The sequence below is a fragment of the Sciurus vulgaris genome (assembly GCF_902686455.1).
Source record: "Sciurus vulgaris genome assembly, chromosome: 2".
Classification (NCBI taxonomy): Eukaryota; Metazoa; Chordata; class Mammalia; order Rodentia; family Sciuridae; genus Sciurus; species Sciurus vulgaris.
In genome coordinates this window covers 1671534-1686673 of record NC_136462.1, presented here as the reverse complement: position 1 = coordinate 1686673, position 15140 = coordinate 1671534, and the positions used below count along the sequence as shown (strand labels likewise).

At 57.5% G+C, this 15140-nt stretch overlaps 1 pseudogene and 1 gene segment (V, D, J or C); both read right to left on the bottom strand.

Moving 5' to 3' along the window:
* Window positions 1-15140, bottom strand: part of LOC306653293 (immunoglobulin alpha-2 heavy chain-like) — a 460569-nt gene that overhangs the window by 117382 nt on the left and 328047 nt on the right. Inside the window, exon 3 of the C gene segment in view lies at window positions 5611-5647.
* Window positions 13379-14246, bottom strand: LOC306653594 (CCR4-NOT transcription complex subunit 7-like; annotated as a pseudogene). The gene has a single exon. The product of its transcript is annotated as a CCR4-NOT transcription complex subunit 7-like (transcript).

Genomic DNA, 15140 nt, shown 5'->3' with positions numbered 1-15140 from the left:
GCTAGCTTAGCCCAGTCAGCTCATCCCCAAACAGGTCAGAACAGGCCAGCACAGGCCAGAACAGACCAGAACAGCCCGGCTCATCCCAGAATAGCCCAGCTCAACCTAGATAGCTCAGCTCAATCCAGCTCAACCCAGCCCAGTCAACTCGATCCAGCCTAGTCCAGCTCAGCTCACCCATCTCAGTTAGCTCAGTCCAGCTCAATCCAGCTTAGCCCAGCTCAGCTCATCCATCCCAACTAGCTTAGCCCAATCCAGCTCAGCCCAGCTCAGCTCAGCCCAGCCCAGCCCAGCCCAGCTTAGCTCAACCCTGGCTAGCTCAGCCCAGCTCAGCTCAGCTCAGCCCTGGCTAGCTCAGCATCTCTGGTAGCTTAGCCCAGCTCAGGTCAACCCAGCCCAGCCCAGCCCAGCTCAGCTCAGCTCAGCCCAGCTCAGCCCAGCCCAGCTCAGCTCAACCCTGGCTAGCTCAGCTCAGCTCAGCTCAGCTCAGCTCAGCTCAACCCTGGCTAGCTCAGCATCTCTGGTAGCTTAGCCCAGCTCAGCTCAACCTTGGCTAGCTCAGCCCAGCTCAGCTCAGCTCTGGATAGCTCAGCATCTCTGATAGCTTAACCCAGCTCAGGCCAACCCAGCCCAGCCCAGCCCAGCTCAGCTCAGCTCAGCCCAGCTCAGCCCAGCCCAGCTCAGCTCAACCCTGGATAGCTCAGCTCAGCTCAGCCCAACCCAGCCCAGCCCAGCTCAGCTCAGCCCTGGCTAGCTCAGCATCTCTGGTAGCTTAACCCAGCTCAGGCCAACCCAGCCCAGCCCAGCCCAGCTCAGCTCAGCTCAGCCCAGCTCAGCCCAGCCCAGCTCAGCTCAACCCTGGATAGCTCAGCTCAGCTCAGCCCAACCCAGCCCAGCCCAGCTCAGCTCAGCCCTGGCTAGCTCAGCATCTCTGGTAGCTTAACCCAGCTCAGGCCAACCCAGCCCAGCCCAGCCCAGCTCAGCTCAGCTCAGCTCAGCTCAGCCCAGCTCAGCTCAGCCCAGCTCAGCTCAGCTCAGCCCTGGCTAGCTCAGCATCTCTGGTAGCTTAACCCAGCTCAGGCCAACCCAGCCCAGCCCAGCCCAGCCCAGTTCAACCCAGCCCAGCTCAGCCCAGCCCAGCCCAGCCCAGCCCAGCTCAGCTCAACCCTGGCTAGCTCAGCTCAGCTTAGCTCAGCCCTGGCTAGCTCAGCATCTCTGGTAGCTTAGCCCACCTCAGCCCAACCCAGCCCAGCTCAGCTCAGCCCAGCCCAGCACAGCCCAGCCCAGCTCAGCCCAGCTCAGCTCAGCCCAACCCAGCCCAGCCCAGCTCAGCCCAGCTCAGCTCAACCCTGGCTAGCTCAGCTCAGCTCAGCTCAACCCTGGCTAGCTCAGCGCAGCTCAGCTCAGCCCTGGCTAGCTCAGCATCTCTGGTAGCTTAACCCACCTCAGCCCAACCCAGCCCAGCTCAGCTCAGCCCAGCCCCGCTCATCCGAGCCCAGCCCAGCCCAGCTCAGCTCAACCCTGGCTAGCTCAGCTCAGCTCAGCTCAGCTCAACCCTGGCTAGCTCAGCTCAGCTCAGCCCTGGCTAGCTCAGCAACTCTGGTAGCTTAGCCCAGCTCAGCTCAACCCAGCGCAGCTCAGTCCAGCCCAGCCCAGCTCAGCTCAGCCCAGCGCAGCTCAGTCCAGCTCAGCCCAGCCCAGCTCAGCTCACCCACATCCTGTAGCTCTCCCCAGCCCAGCTCAGTCCAGCTCAGATCAGCCCAGTGTAGCTCAGCTCCACCTGAATCCAGTCCAACTCAGCCCAGCTCAACCAGTTTAGCCCAGCCCAGCCCATCTCAGCAAGGCTCTGCTTAGCCCAGCCAGCTCAGCCCAGCAGACCTCAGCCAGAGCCACCCCACTCCTGGGTCCTGCACAATCCCAATGGCTTCCATCTCCCACAGTCTCTCCCCTGGTACCCTGTGTCCTGGTCCAACCCTATTCTGCCTGGCTTTCGGCTGCAGAGCAATGTTATCAATCGCTACCATCCCTTAACAGTTGGGAAGAATATTTTCTGACAACTTTAAATTCACTGAAACATCTTGAGATTTAGAGCAAGAACGTAAAGTCATTTCTAATAACAATGAAAATTTCTTTTCCGTCCAGAATCCTCAGCTCTGCTAGGGTCATGGGAGGCACTCTGGGGTGTCTTCCTCAGAATCTGTCCTCTGGGAGCACCCCTAAGCCCCATCTCCTGCTTCCAAGTCTAAAATTAACCTCTAGGTTAAAACCAGGACTGACAATGACCAGAAAAATCATTTTATCTAACTTTGCCACTTAAAATTCTTCTGTTTGCTGCAAAACTCTTTAGAAGCACAAAAAAGATCTAAAAACCAAAGCTGCATTTATGACCTAAGTTGAGACAACATCCGTGGTGCTTTGTGAATCTAGAAGCATTGTGGCAGAATCATCAACAGTTAATAAGCACTGGAGCCCCTCCTGCCACCTCCCCTTGACTGGTAGGCACTTCAGGAACAGTTCAAAACGGTCCTACACAACTGTCCCTAAAAGACCTTGCAAAAGCCCCCTCTTCCTGGACAATGGTTAAAGACCGGTTCCCCTTCAAACAGGAGGAAGCATCAGTGCAAGCTTTCCAGAAAAGCAGACTTGGCAATGCGGACTGCCTCTCTTACCGCGTCTGGCGCAGGGTCGCTGGGGGGTCCCGAGGGCCTTTGGCAGGTGTCATTCTTCCAAGTGCATTGATTGCATCTGGCTGATTCACAAACAGCACTTGGCCTGCTGGCAGAAGCCCGGGGTCCTGGGAGACCCAGGCCAAGGCCAGGCCAACCTGGGTCAGGTCTCAGACCCTCGCCAGCTCTCCTCGGACAAGAAGCCCAGCCAGCACAATCAGGAAGGGAGCCTCATCTCCCGGCTTGTGCCTGGATCCTTTTCTTTTGCACCGTCTTGCTGAATTTTCTCTTAATTCACAAACTACCACGTTTAACTGAAGTAATTCAAGATAACTGTACACACTTCACCTAAAATCTATCCTAAAATGAATATTGGAAAACTGATCTCAAAAAAATACTTAGAAAGGCTTCTTTCCAGGATATCTAAGTGTTTCTTAATCACAGAGTGACCAACTAGCTCAAGAACCGTGAACCAATGCTGTGAACCCAACACCCCGGCACGGGTGAAGGGTTGAGATTAGTTGTCCTGCGGAGCACAGCAAAGTAATTTAAAAAAGGTTTCTAAGTACATTAATAAGCTGCCCCAAGGTTGCTGCGTTTTGTATACATCTTGCTTTGAAAATGAAAACAATTTTAAAATTGGTGAGTAAAGTTTGAACAAACTAGCAGTTGAAAAGCTAAGACCAAAACCTGCATGGTTAGAGGAGGCCTCCGTAGTTCCTGCCCGCAGACTCGCCTTATTTTAGAAATGCAAATTGTGCAGGTGTTGTTTTGCTCAGGGGAACTTTCGGATCTGTGGAGCTGGCAGAACATTTCAGAACCACCTCCTCTAACCACAGCTATAAATTTACCTATGGTGTTTTTTTGCTTCCTGAAATAGATTCTCCGCGTGGCCTGCTTCCTGCCACCTGCAGCAGTCCTGGCCCCACGGAAGCCATCTTGGCCCCACTCACGGTCCAGCTCAGCACTGTTCAATTAATTCAAAAAATTAACTTGCTTCAATGCTGTCAAAAGCTGGTCCTGAATCAGACATTGCTGACACAACTCGCAGTTGCTACACAGAAACGATCTTAAATAAAGACTATAGTATAAAGAATATACTGAAAAACCTCTCATATTTTTAAGCCACAATTTTCATGCCATTTTTCTCGGGAACCACTTGCAGACACTAAGAGGTGAGCCTCTCCCCTCTCCAGCCAGGGGCTGTCCTTCCCGAGCCTGAGTCCCCGCCAGGGCGGCAGCTGCCCCTTCACCAAGACCGAGGCTACTCTCTCGCCCGGAGCGCTCTGCCAACCACCGCAGAACCCGAGCCCCTGCCTGGCGCACAGCACACCTCCTGGTTCCCCCCGGGGGTCGCCCTTCTGCAGAGGCCGTCACCAGGCACACTCCTCAGCCCACACCAGCCCCCACACCAGCCCCCAAACAGAGCACCCGCAGACCACCGAGGGGTTCTGCTCTTTTTCAGCCACTCTCCCAGAAACATGGCCTTGGCCCCAGCCCCCTTCCGGGGGTAACTCACTCCATCGGATGCACCGGACCTTATTCTGGTTTTCTAAAGGCATCTGGAATTCCAGGGAGGCTCCCCAGTCCCCAGCCCCTCCTGGGCAGCCCACCCAGGTCCCCTCGGGGACACGTCCCAAGGACCAGTCTCTGGTGCTCAGGAAGCCCGAGGCAAGCGCAGAGAATGAAAGCCATGGAGGAGCCGCTCTTACCTGAGGACACGGTGACCAGGGTCCCTGGGCCCCATAAGTCTATGCCATAGTAATCACAGTAGTGCCAACTCGAGCCAGGCCCCACAAGAATCCCGGAGCCTGCCCTGACACTGTCCCCTGGCCACAGCAATGACCCCAGGGGCCACACTGGGGCTGGCAGTCACTGTTCCCAAGGCTCTCGCGCTCCTCCCCGCCCTGGGCCAGAGGTGCCTGAAGCCCTCCATGGCCCAAACTCATGCACTCCAGCCTAGACCCTCAGAAGCCGGGCCGCCGGTGGCCCGGGAAATGTGACCCTAGACTGATGGCTCCTGATTCACAGGAGCCCCACCAGCACTGAATGGGGCCCCTGCTCCCAAAGCAGGGTCTGGGAGCGGACAGCAGCCGCGCCAGTCACAAGACTCTGGTGTGACTCGCAGAGCCCGGAGCCCTCAGCCAGACCAGCCGGGCATGCCCTGTCCCAGACCCGCGACTCAGACTGGGGACCAGGGGGCTGGGCTCCAGCTCCTCCGCAGCGACCCTCTCCCCGGCTGCCTCTCCTGCGCTCCAGAACGCCGTTCAAGTCTCCCCAGTCAGGTAGGGTGGGGCTGAGGACTCACCTGGGGAGACGGCGACCAAGACTCCCTGGCCCCGGTGACAGCCGCGGCAGGGTCCCAGATAAGAACTGTGCCGGTCAGGCCCTGGCACTGCCTCAGACTGAGCCCTCCAAGGCGAGGGCAGCGGGGCCCCAACAGCCAGGGTGGCCAGGACCCCCAGAAAGACCCTGCTGCAGAGTCCAGGGGCAGAGGGGCTTGTCTGCAGGAGCCCTGGCTCCCGCATTAGTCCAGCCCCTGCCCCTTTGGACCAGAAATCCAGACACATTCATTTTGCCCCCAAAATGCAGCAAAACCCCTCTGAGTGGAGAGGAGAGAGAGGCTGTAAGGACTCACCTGAGGAGACGGTGACCAGGGTGCCCTGGCCCCAGTAGTCAAAGTAATCACACTGCCACAGGCCCGGTGAGGGGGCGCACAGAAACCTCACCCGCCTGCCACCGCGCCCGGCTGGCCAGAGGTCTGTTCCTCTGTGACAGGGACCTGCAGGGGACTCACCTGAGGAGACGGTGACCAGGGTGCCCTGGCCCCAGACGTCAAGGTACCAGTAAGTATCACAGTGTCTGCTCGGTCACGGCTCTCGCACAAAAACGTCTCCCTGACTGGCCAGCCCACGGCCCTAGGTGTCCCCAAACCAGGACTCACCTGAGGAGACGGTGACCAGGGTGCCCTGGCCCCAGTACTTAGCCACATCGCCACAGGCCCGGTGAGGGGGCGCACAGAAACCTCACCCGCCTGCCACCGCGCCCGGCTGGCCACAGCCCAGAGGCCTGTACTGCATTCACCTCATCCCAACACCAGGCACCAGGCAGAAGCTCCCACCCTGCTCTGGCTGCGTGGACCCCAGGGCTGGAGGGAGAGAAGCAAGGGCAGAAGAACACAGGGAGAGCTACCGGGGTGCCCTGGCCCGGGGTCCAGGCTCCTGGGGCCACTGTGCAGCCCATACGCCTCAGCTCCACCAGCCCCCCTCCTTCCCGGACAGCCTGGGCCCAGGTTCCCTCTGCCCAGTGGGGCCTCCACTGCAGGCTGAGCTCTGGGCTGGGGCTGTGGGGCTCCAGCAGAGAGGACAACTGGTACACCCTCCAGGGCTGGACCCAGAGGGGCTAGAGAGACTTTCTAGCCCAGGGACCAGGCAGAGAAGACAGAGAGACCTGCAGGGGACTCACCTGAGGAGACGGTGCCCAAGGTGCCCAGGGTGCCCTGGCCCCAGAAGTCTAAGTCAGTATAGGCACAGGGATCTGGCCTCTGGCCAGGGACACAGGAACCCTCAGCTCAGGGTCCTGGGGAGTCCCAGGCCTTGGAAAGTCTGCTCTCTGCTTGGAGAGACCTTCCACCCCCAGGTCCCCAGCAAATTCCCCTGCCTCAGCTCCACTGGGACCCAGATGGGGCTTCCCATTGGTCCTAGCGGGTCACAGTTGAGCTCTTCTGACCCCTATGTTCACTCGCTGCTGGATCCTGCCCACTCCACTTCTCCCTCTGCACCCTCCTGTCCACTGGAAAGCCCCTCACCTGCCACCATGGCCCCACACCTCCTCTCAGGTCCTGGCTCTCCCCACCCTTAGGATCTCCCAGGTCGCACTGGGTTTTTGTAGAACCCTCAGTCACTGTGGTTCCAGTTACCACTGTGGTTCCCAGCTCAGCCAAAACCCTGCCGGCCGGAGGTGGCCTGTGGGTGCAGAGGGGCTGCTCTGGCTGGGTTAGAAGCTGGCTGGCAGCGTGCGTGGCCACAGCCCCTGGGTGGGCCGGACGGGGCCTCAGCTTCCCTCTGCCCTCAGCTGCACGCTGGAGCCCCAACCCCCAGCTGTCACAGCCGCGGAGTCGGGAGCAGACGACCTGCCCCTGGTGGTATGCGTAGAGAGCCTGGGCTTTTCTCGCTCTTGGAAATCAAGGCAGCTGGGAGGCAGGACTGCTGCCGTCTCTCATCAGCCTCTGAGGACGGCCCGCCACGGCAGGGTGGGCTGCACCCTGTGTTTGGAGGGCAGAGACTCTCAGGCTGGCCTCCACAAGGTCCTGGAGGGCAGCATCCCTGGTGCCGGGTCCTGTGCCAGGCGGGCTGTGTCCCCTCCCTGACCCTGGGGAGCTCCTGGCCCTCAGGAGCCCTGACGTCTCCCTGGGTGGGTGCAGGGGAGAGGAAAGGTGGCCAAGGCAGAGGACTCTCCCCAGACCTGCACAGGTGCCCTCCACCCGGCCCCGGGCTCCCTGCGTCCACTGCCTGCCAGGCGGGGGCCGGGCTGGCCACACAGGTGCTGCAGGTGTGGCCCTCAGCAAGTGCCGGGACACCCGGGCTCCAGGCTGGGACTGGACGTGGCAGTGAGCACACGTGTGGGAGCTGCCAGGAACAGGGGCTCAGAGCAGCCGGGATGGGAAGGCGCCCTGCCGTTGAGGGGAGGGGACAGGCAGCACACAGAGGGGCCTGTGCAGGGGCGAAGCCCAGAGGCCGGACGTGTGCCCGGAAGCAGCCGATGAGAGGTGGCCTGAGAGCACACCCCAGGCTGGGTTGCGGGGCTGGTGTGGAACTGCTCTCTAGAGGTCTGCTTGGTGCAGCGGGGTCCAGGGGGCATCTGTGAAGGAGGCCTAGAATGGACAGGGCCAGGCGTTCCCACTGGATGGCCCGGTGGGGTGAACTCTGGGACTCCTTCAGGGGTCTGGCAGGACAGGGGGACCTCGGATGTCTGGGAGCATAGGACAGGGAGACCACAGGGCAGGGGGACAGTAACCAGCTGCCAGTGACACTTGGGGTGGGAGGCCGGGAGATGGCAGAGACAGAGGAACTGAGAACCACTCACGGGAGGGCAGGGGCGATGGCCAGGGAGGTGTCGGCAAAGGAGGCCAGAGAGGAGAGGGCAGGGGTGGGGAAGGAGGCCTGGGGAAAGGTCGCCGAAGGGGTGAGGAGAGGAGGGGACTGAGGCCTGGCACTAGGGACAGAGCAGGGTGAGGAGAGGAGGGAGGTGACCCCAAGGTCCTCTGCGTGCCTGCTTTGGGCCTCTGTGGCTGGGTGGTGACCGGCCGTGGTCCGCCCTGTCTCCGCTCTGGCTGGCCCTGCTCTCTGTGACCTTTGGTCTTTCTGCCTGCCCTTGAGATCCACTTCCGCCTGGGGCTCCAGTCCGCAGCCCCTCCTTGGACTCCTGGCCTCTTGTCTGCCTGGCCCTCCTGGTGGGGAGGCGTGTGGCCGCCGGCCCTGGAGGAAGCCCCTGCCCCTGCTGTCTGTGCCTGGGTCCTGGGGGGCTGCTGCCCTGCCCAGCGCCAGTCGCCTGCAGCCTGCCCGCTCCCCATCCACCCAGTGCAGGGCCGCAGGCCCACCTCCCCTGCGGCCTGGGGGTCCTCTGGCCAGTGCGAGGGGTCTAGCCTCCTGGCGGGAGCCACGTGCTGCCTGGCTGTCCTTTCCCCGCCTCTGGAAGCCCACCCTGGTCTTGGGTGCAGCGGCCTGGGGGCTGCACACCCCCTGGGCCTCCCACACTCCTGCACTCTCGTCTCTGCCCCAAGGCCACATGGGCACATTGGACGCTCAGCCACCAGACCCTGGAGGGCCGGGGCCCTTGGAGGAGCCCCCCCCCATGCCTGTGCGACTGGCCGCCCTGCCCAGCGAACCTCCCCGGCTTCCCACCCCCTCCTGGGCGGTCCACCTCTGGCCCCGCCTGGCCCCCCGTGGAGGGACCCTTGGTTCCAGTGGGCGGCACAGGGAGAGAAGAGAGGGTGTGCTCTGGCTCTGGGGAGGCCACGGAGACCCGCTGCGGCTGCCCAGCCACGCTGCGCGGGAGGCAGCAGGGCTTCTGAGGACGAGGCCTCAGGAGCCGGCAGAACTGGACACTCATCCTGCCATGCCCGGGGCTCAACCTGAAGCCACCTCGCCCTGCTGGCGTCTCGAACACAGGCTGCTCCTGGGCTCCATCCTGGGCTCCGTCTGCGCTGCAGGCCTGGGCTGCGCCTCCCGAGGGGAGGCAGCAAGGGCGTCCGCTTCTGCTGGACCACGCTGAGCTGGCCCCCTTCTACCAGGCGCCCGTGGAGGAGCCTCCGGCTCTGAGCCCGGGTTCCCTCCTGCCAGGGCCAGGCAGCAGTGCCTTCCCCGAGGGGCGGGAGGCTTGGCTGGCAAGTGCTGGCACCACAGGCCTGGGGATGGGCTGGTGGCCCTCCCGTTTCCCGGGTCCTCCCTAGCAGGACAGGGAAGAGGAGAAGGGCAGAGCAGCCTGCGCCTGCCATGGAGCTTGAGCTTGAGGTGGCATCCAGAGGACACTCGGCCTCACCTGGGAGGGCTCCCGGATTCCTGCCACCGTCCCCTCCTCTGTAGGACTCACGGGCTGCGTGGGGTCGGAGCCTGGGGTGTCTGGGTGGGACTGCCACCTTGTGGCGTTGTCAGCGACACCTCTTCTTGGAGGCTGTGCGTGCTGTCCAGGCCGCCCTACTGACGTCCCTGGTGGTGGTGCCGCGGGCGTGGGGAATGTCCACGTGTGGCGAGGACGGCTTCCTTCTAGCTGAGGCCACGGAGCCACAGTCAGCTCAGCCTCCAGCTCAGGCCCTGTCACCTCCACCCCGGCTCCTGGCCAGGCTTCTCCAAGCCCCTCTGGCCACCGCCTCCTCCAGCAGCTGCACCAGCAGGGGCTTTGCAAATTCACTCCTCCTGCTCTGGTGTTCAGGGCCGTCCTTCAGGAGCCAGGAGCGCGACCTCACTGTCCCTCCTCCCCCTCCTCCCCTCCTCCCTGTCCTCCTCCCCCTCCTCCCCCTCCCCCTCCCCTCCCCCCCCCTCTTCCCCTCCTCCCCCCTCCCCATCCTCCTCCCCCTCCCTCCTCCTCCTCCCCTCCTCCCCCCCCTCCCCATCCTCCCCTCCTCCCTGTCCTCCTCCCCATCCTCCCCATCCTCCTCCCCTCTTCCTCCCCCCATCCTCCCAATCCTCCTCCTCCTCCCCTCCTCTCCCCTCCCCAGCCTCCCCCTCCTCCCCCCCATCCTCCCTATCCTCCTCCCCCTCTTTGGTACTGGGGATTGGGCCCAGGAGTGCTCTACAACTGAGTTATACCCCCAGACCTTATTTGATTTTGAAGTGGAATCTCCCTAAGTCAGGGAGGCAGGCCTTGACCTTGGACCTGGGTGGCCGGGGTTGCAGGTGAGGCCGCTGCTCCTTACTTCTGGAGGAGGCTTGCTGCCTGGACACATGCTGTATCACCCTGGTGCCCTTCAGCATCCTGCAGAGCGGCCTTGCTGGTGTCCAGCGTGGCTGGCGAGAAGACCAAGACCAGACCGTGTCCTCTGTATGGATGACCTGGTATTCTAGAATGCTGCTCCAATGAATCATTTCCAAAGTTAACTGCCAAGAGTCACTGAATAGGGATGATATTTAAAACGTCACTGAAAACTCTGCCCTGAAATAAAACTGGACGTTCTGCGTGTCATCTGGGAAATGGCCAGGTGGCCACTTACCTGGCGTGCACACCGCACTCCTGGCTGGTCTGGGCTGGGCTTGTGTGGAGCCCTGCTCTTCCCCTGACTTCTGGATCTGCAGTCTTTGCTCCGTGTGTCCTCTCAGCCACCTGCGCCCCTCGGCTGGTCTCTTTCCCTCCGGAGGCGTGGTCCACTTGTCTACCTGAAATTCGCTTTTTAAGTCTCATCTCCGTTCAGTGGCTTTGGCCAGCCCCGGCACCTCCGGGTCCCCTTCCTCCTCTGACACGCGCACCTGGGCTCCGGGATTCCTCGTCGGCTGCAGTTACTGTGTCACTCTCCTTGGTCCTGACGTCACTTGCCGAGGTCTTGGCAGTGCCCTCTTGGTGGACACTGGCCAGTGGCTGCTTTTCCTGCTGCTCCTGAGAGCCGACACCACTTCCGCTCACGGGCATTCCTGGTAGCTGCCTGAAGCGTGCGCCCCTGGCTTGCTCATTGTGGGACTTTCCTCCAGGTGGGGAGGGTGCAGTTCGGGGTTTCCTTCTTGCTCTCTGGGTCACAAAGGTGGACTGTGTCCTGGCCTCTGCACGTCGGAGCTCGCGGATGCTCTGTGCCTCGCGGCTGGGCTGCTCAGAGTGGGAGCAGGACCCAGGTCCTGGGCTCGGAGGTGGGTTCCGGCTTCCAGAAAGAGTATCTGCTGCCTGGCACCGCTCACCCTGAGGGTCTGCCACAGCTGGCACGCCAGGCCCATGCCGGGTTCTGTGTGTTCTGTTTTCCTCTAACTGAAAACACAAGTTCTGTCCCAAGGCTGGTTTGGATCCAGCATTCTCACTTCTGGGCTTCTTCCAGGAAGATCAAAGCGCGTGCTGAAGAGACATGGCCTGACGGGGCCTCGGTGCCCACAGACTGAACATAGGATGGGAAAGCAGGCACGTGCGCTCTGGGAGGCTGCTCGCTTCAGAGGAAGGCCCGTCCTCGGGTCAGAATGTCGAGTGGCAGGCGCCAAGCCAGGAGCAGAAAGGCTTGCCGGTGGTCTAAAGAGCGCGGGAGGAGGAGCGGTGGCCCAGGCTGGGGCTGGTGGGAGTCGGGGAGAGCGGGGAAGACTCGCACTGCCCCGGGGCGATGGCGCAAGAGCCCGTCTTAGAGCATGGTGGTCACAGCCGATGACAACGCGACATTTTACGCATTCCGTACCAGTCGAGGCTTAGGGGCCCTCGGCCCTCGGCCACTGTGCCACATCCCTAGGCCTTTTGACTTTTTATTTTGAGACAGGGTCTTGCTCAGTTGCCTCGGGCCTTGCTGAGTTGCTGAGGCTGGCCTTGAACTTGTGATTCTTGGGCCTTAGGCTCCTGAGCTGCTGGGATTACAGGCCTGTGCCACAGCACCTGGCACATAATGTGTTCTTGAAACTCAATTAGAGAGAATTTAAGTGTTCTCTCCACCAAGAACAAGTATGCATATGTTAATTGGTTTGATTTAGCCATTGCACAAAACTATATATGTATATATATTATCAATAAGTAAATTAACTCAAAAAAGCAAAATCCCTCAACTCTACATCTTGCCTGTGCACAGTGTTATAGTCAACATTTTTGCTGCTGTGACCAAAAAACCTGGCAGGAAGAATTTTATTTTAGTTTTTTAGGAAAACATTTCTGAAGACTTTATGTACAAAAGCTTTAAAAACAAATAATACCCTCGGTTTTGCAAATGATGTTTTGTTTAAAAGGACCCCCAGTTACAGCATTGTAATATTATGAAGAAAGAATATACAAGGGAAACAAACCAATGTCTCTGACACTCGGAGATTGGCTGATATTACGAATTGAGGTGTAGATAACACATTATAACTTGTAGATCATTTTAGGGCAGAGCGAATGATTACCAAAAACTCTTCCTATACATGCTCTGGTCTGATCACATGTTCTGCATGACTAAATATTTCTTTTAGCCATATATATATAATAGCCATATATATATAATAAAATACATATAAAATAGATCACAAAGATATACACAAAAATAAACAAGCATGACACTTCTCAGGTAATTTTATTAGCTCTGTGTGTGTGTGTGTGTGTGTGTGTGTGTGTGTGTATGTGTATTTTGTATTTTGTTGTTTTGCACCAAATCTCTTCAGTATTTCTTTGTAGCAACTATGGAAGCACAATTTTTGTCTTTTAATTTGATACAAAATATATCTAAACACTTGTTATCTTTTGACTTAATGAAATTGATTTGCATAATCAACAAATCAAGAGCTTCAATAAGTATGGCTATAAAATAAAAAGGGCTAACAGTGATGGAATAAAAAGCAGATCAAGGGAAGTGTGCTGTCATGAAACAATGTAGCCTCCATCTCTTGAATGCCAGTTTCCTGGCAGACACTAAACATCTAATCATAAGGGCTGTTTTTCCTGAAGGGAGTAAAGCCGGTTTGAAAATTCTTGTCGCAGAGCAGCCTAGCATGCCAGTTCTAAGCCGGCAGTCATGGGATGTGCTTGGAAGATCAAACGCTACACACAGCAACAGCAGTGATGGAGCTCCTCAGGAGTTTATTGTGGCGAGTCTTGCTGAATCGACAATTTGCACCACACCTGTGCAATTATATTCTGAAGGTCAAAACCAAATACTGTAGAAAGTTGGTAAATGGTCATTTTTCTCCTAGAGCAACACCCCCTCACAATTTCTGATAAAACAGGATTGGAATCACTCTCTAAAGTGCACAATTCATGACCCACAATCTTGAGTAGCTAAAACTCCTGCAGAATGGACAGGAGAGACATGAAACAGGGAGATAAACTACAGTCAGTGCTGTTAATTCAGGGAAGTGGGGCACAAGCTCTGGTAGGCAAAGTTCATCAAATTATTCAGTATGATGTAGCTTTCCCCGCTGCATCACGCACGCTTGCCAACAAAGGTTTTCAATTAAGGCCAAATTTAACCTGAATATACTTCTGGTTACTAAGATCTGAGATTGGAACGGTCATGCTTTGTGTACAGAAAGGCAAGAGCCAAATGGGCTACCAAAGGTGTGGTCTGCCGTTCAGAGGTCTGACCAGAGGCAGACCCTGCACAGAAGCGTGTGTGTAAGAGGACTCTCCATGTCAAGCCTGCTTGCCAGCTTCCTCCTCTGCGTCCCTGTGTCGTTCCACACACAGGAGGAACCAGAACCAAGGCCATACAAATGACCAGATGTGTCGCATCATCAATGTGATCTTAGAAGAACATTTCTCTCATTTTGAAAAAGGCCATTCCTGCAAGCGATGAATCAGATTCCGCCTGGTGTTGCTGTCTGATCCGTTCCGCTCTGTTCAGCAACTTCTTGTAATCCACCTTTAAGATTTTTGCAGCTCTGCATGAAGTACTTCACATCATAAATGACAGGATAAAACAATCGAAGGATCTCAAAGAAGTCAAGATCTTCTTTGTGCAAATTAGAGTTGGTCAGGATTTTGATCAAATCATCAGTCACAACCATTGTGAAATGATAACCATTTAACCCCTTCACAGAGGACCTGCCTGAAGCCATAAGAAGTTCTGCCAAGTACTGGGTCTCAATTCCTTCCTCCTCATGTTTTTTGAACTGGATTCCAGGTGTTGTTAGTAGCTCTTGGGAATTCGTCAATTAAATTTAAGATCAATCTGCCGGCTGAGAGTGCCCTGGAAGGTGTTCTTGTTCATTCGTGAATGTCGGTCCTAGCGGAATCATCTTGAACGAGTCTGACTGTGTCGCCATAGCTGGTGCTGACAGTCAGCACCACTCCTGAATCCTCCAATGGGAGAAACTTGGTGTCTGTAGCAATGTGATTATATTTTTGGATAACTTGACGGATTTTCTTCATCCCTTCATCCAGGTTACAAGCCCAAGCTTCTCAAATTCTTTGGCTATGATCTATAGTTGCTGCGGGCATCGGGAGGGTATAAGGGAGTCTAGATGCCAAGCGTCAGGATGTTATATTGGACTGAAGGTCTGCCTCATAAAACACTTTGTCCTTATCTGTGAACTTGTGTACTTGTGTCTCTGAGCTTGCGCTCCTCCTCCTCCTCCCTCGACATAGAGGCAGGGCCTGGCTGTGGTGGCGGTGGTATTGGTAATGGCAGCAGGTGCCCCCTAGACACCACTCGCGGGCGACTGGGACAGGGGAGCCGCAGCTGTGCCACACCTTGCCGCGCCGTGGCTTCTCGCTGGTAAGACAATTTTAAAGCAGGAAAGTTCATCTGGCTCATGGTTTCAGAGGTCTTAGTCCACAGGCAACCGACACCAGGGCTCTGGGCCTGAGGCGAGGAGAACATCATGGCAGAAGGTGTGGCGGAGGGAAGCAGCTCAGGACGTGGCCCCCAGGAAGCAAAGTGCGGACCCCAAGGCACACCTCAGTGACCTACCCCTCCAGCCACACCCCACCTGCCTACCGTCACCGCCCAGTTCATCCACGTCCGTGGCCTGATGCACTGACTAGGTTAGAACTCTACGATCTCATCACTTCACTTCAATGTTCTGCGAAGTCTCACACGTGAGGTCTTGGGGATGCCACGTATCCAAACCTCAACACTCTGCGCGGCCCCCAGAGCTCATGCCCATTTCCCAAAGCAAAATGCATTGGCTTCATTTCCAAGAATCCCATTGTCTTACAGTTCAAGCATTGTCCAAAAGTCCAAGTCCAGACTCTCTGAGAATTGTGACAAGCTGACGGATTTGGCTTATGGAAATGCTATAGGCCAGGCTAGAAGGGAAATGACTAAACAGACTCCGTTTTGCTCTGAGACTCCATGTTATGTAGGAAATGAGCTTCTCCCCTGGAAACACC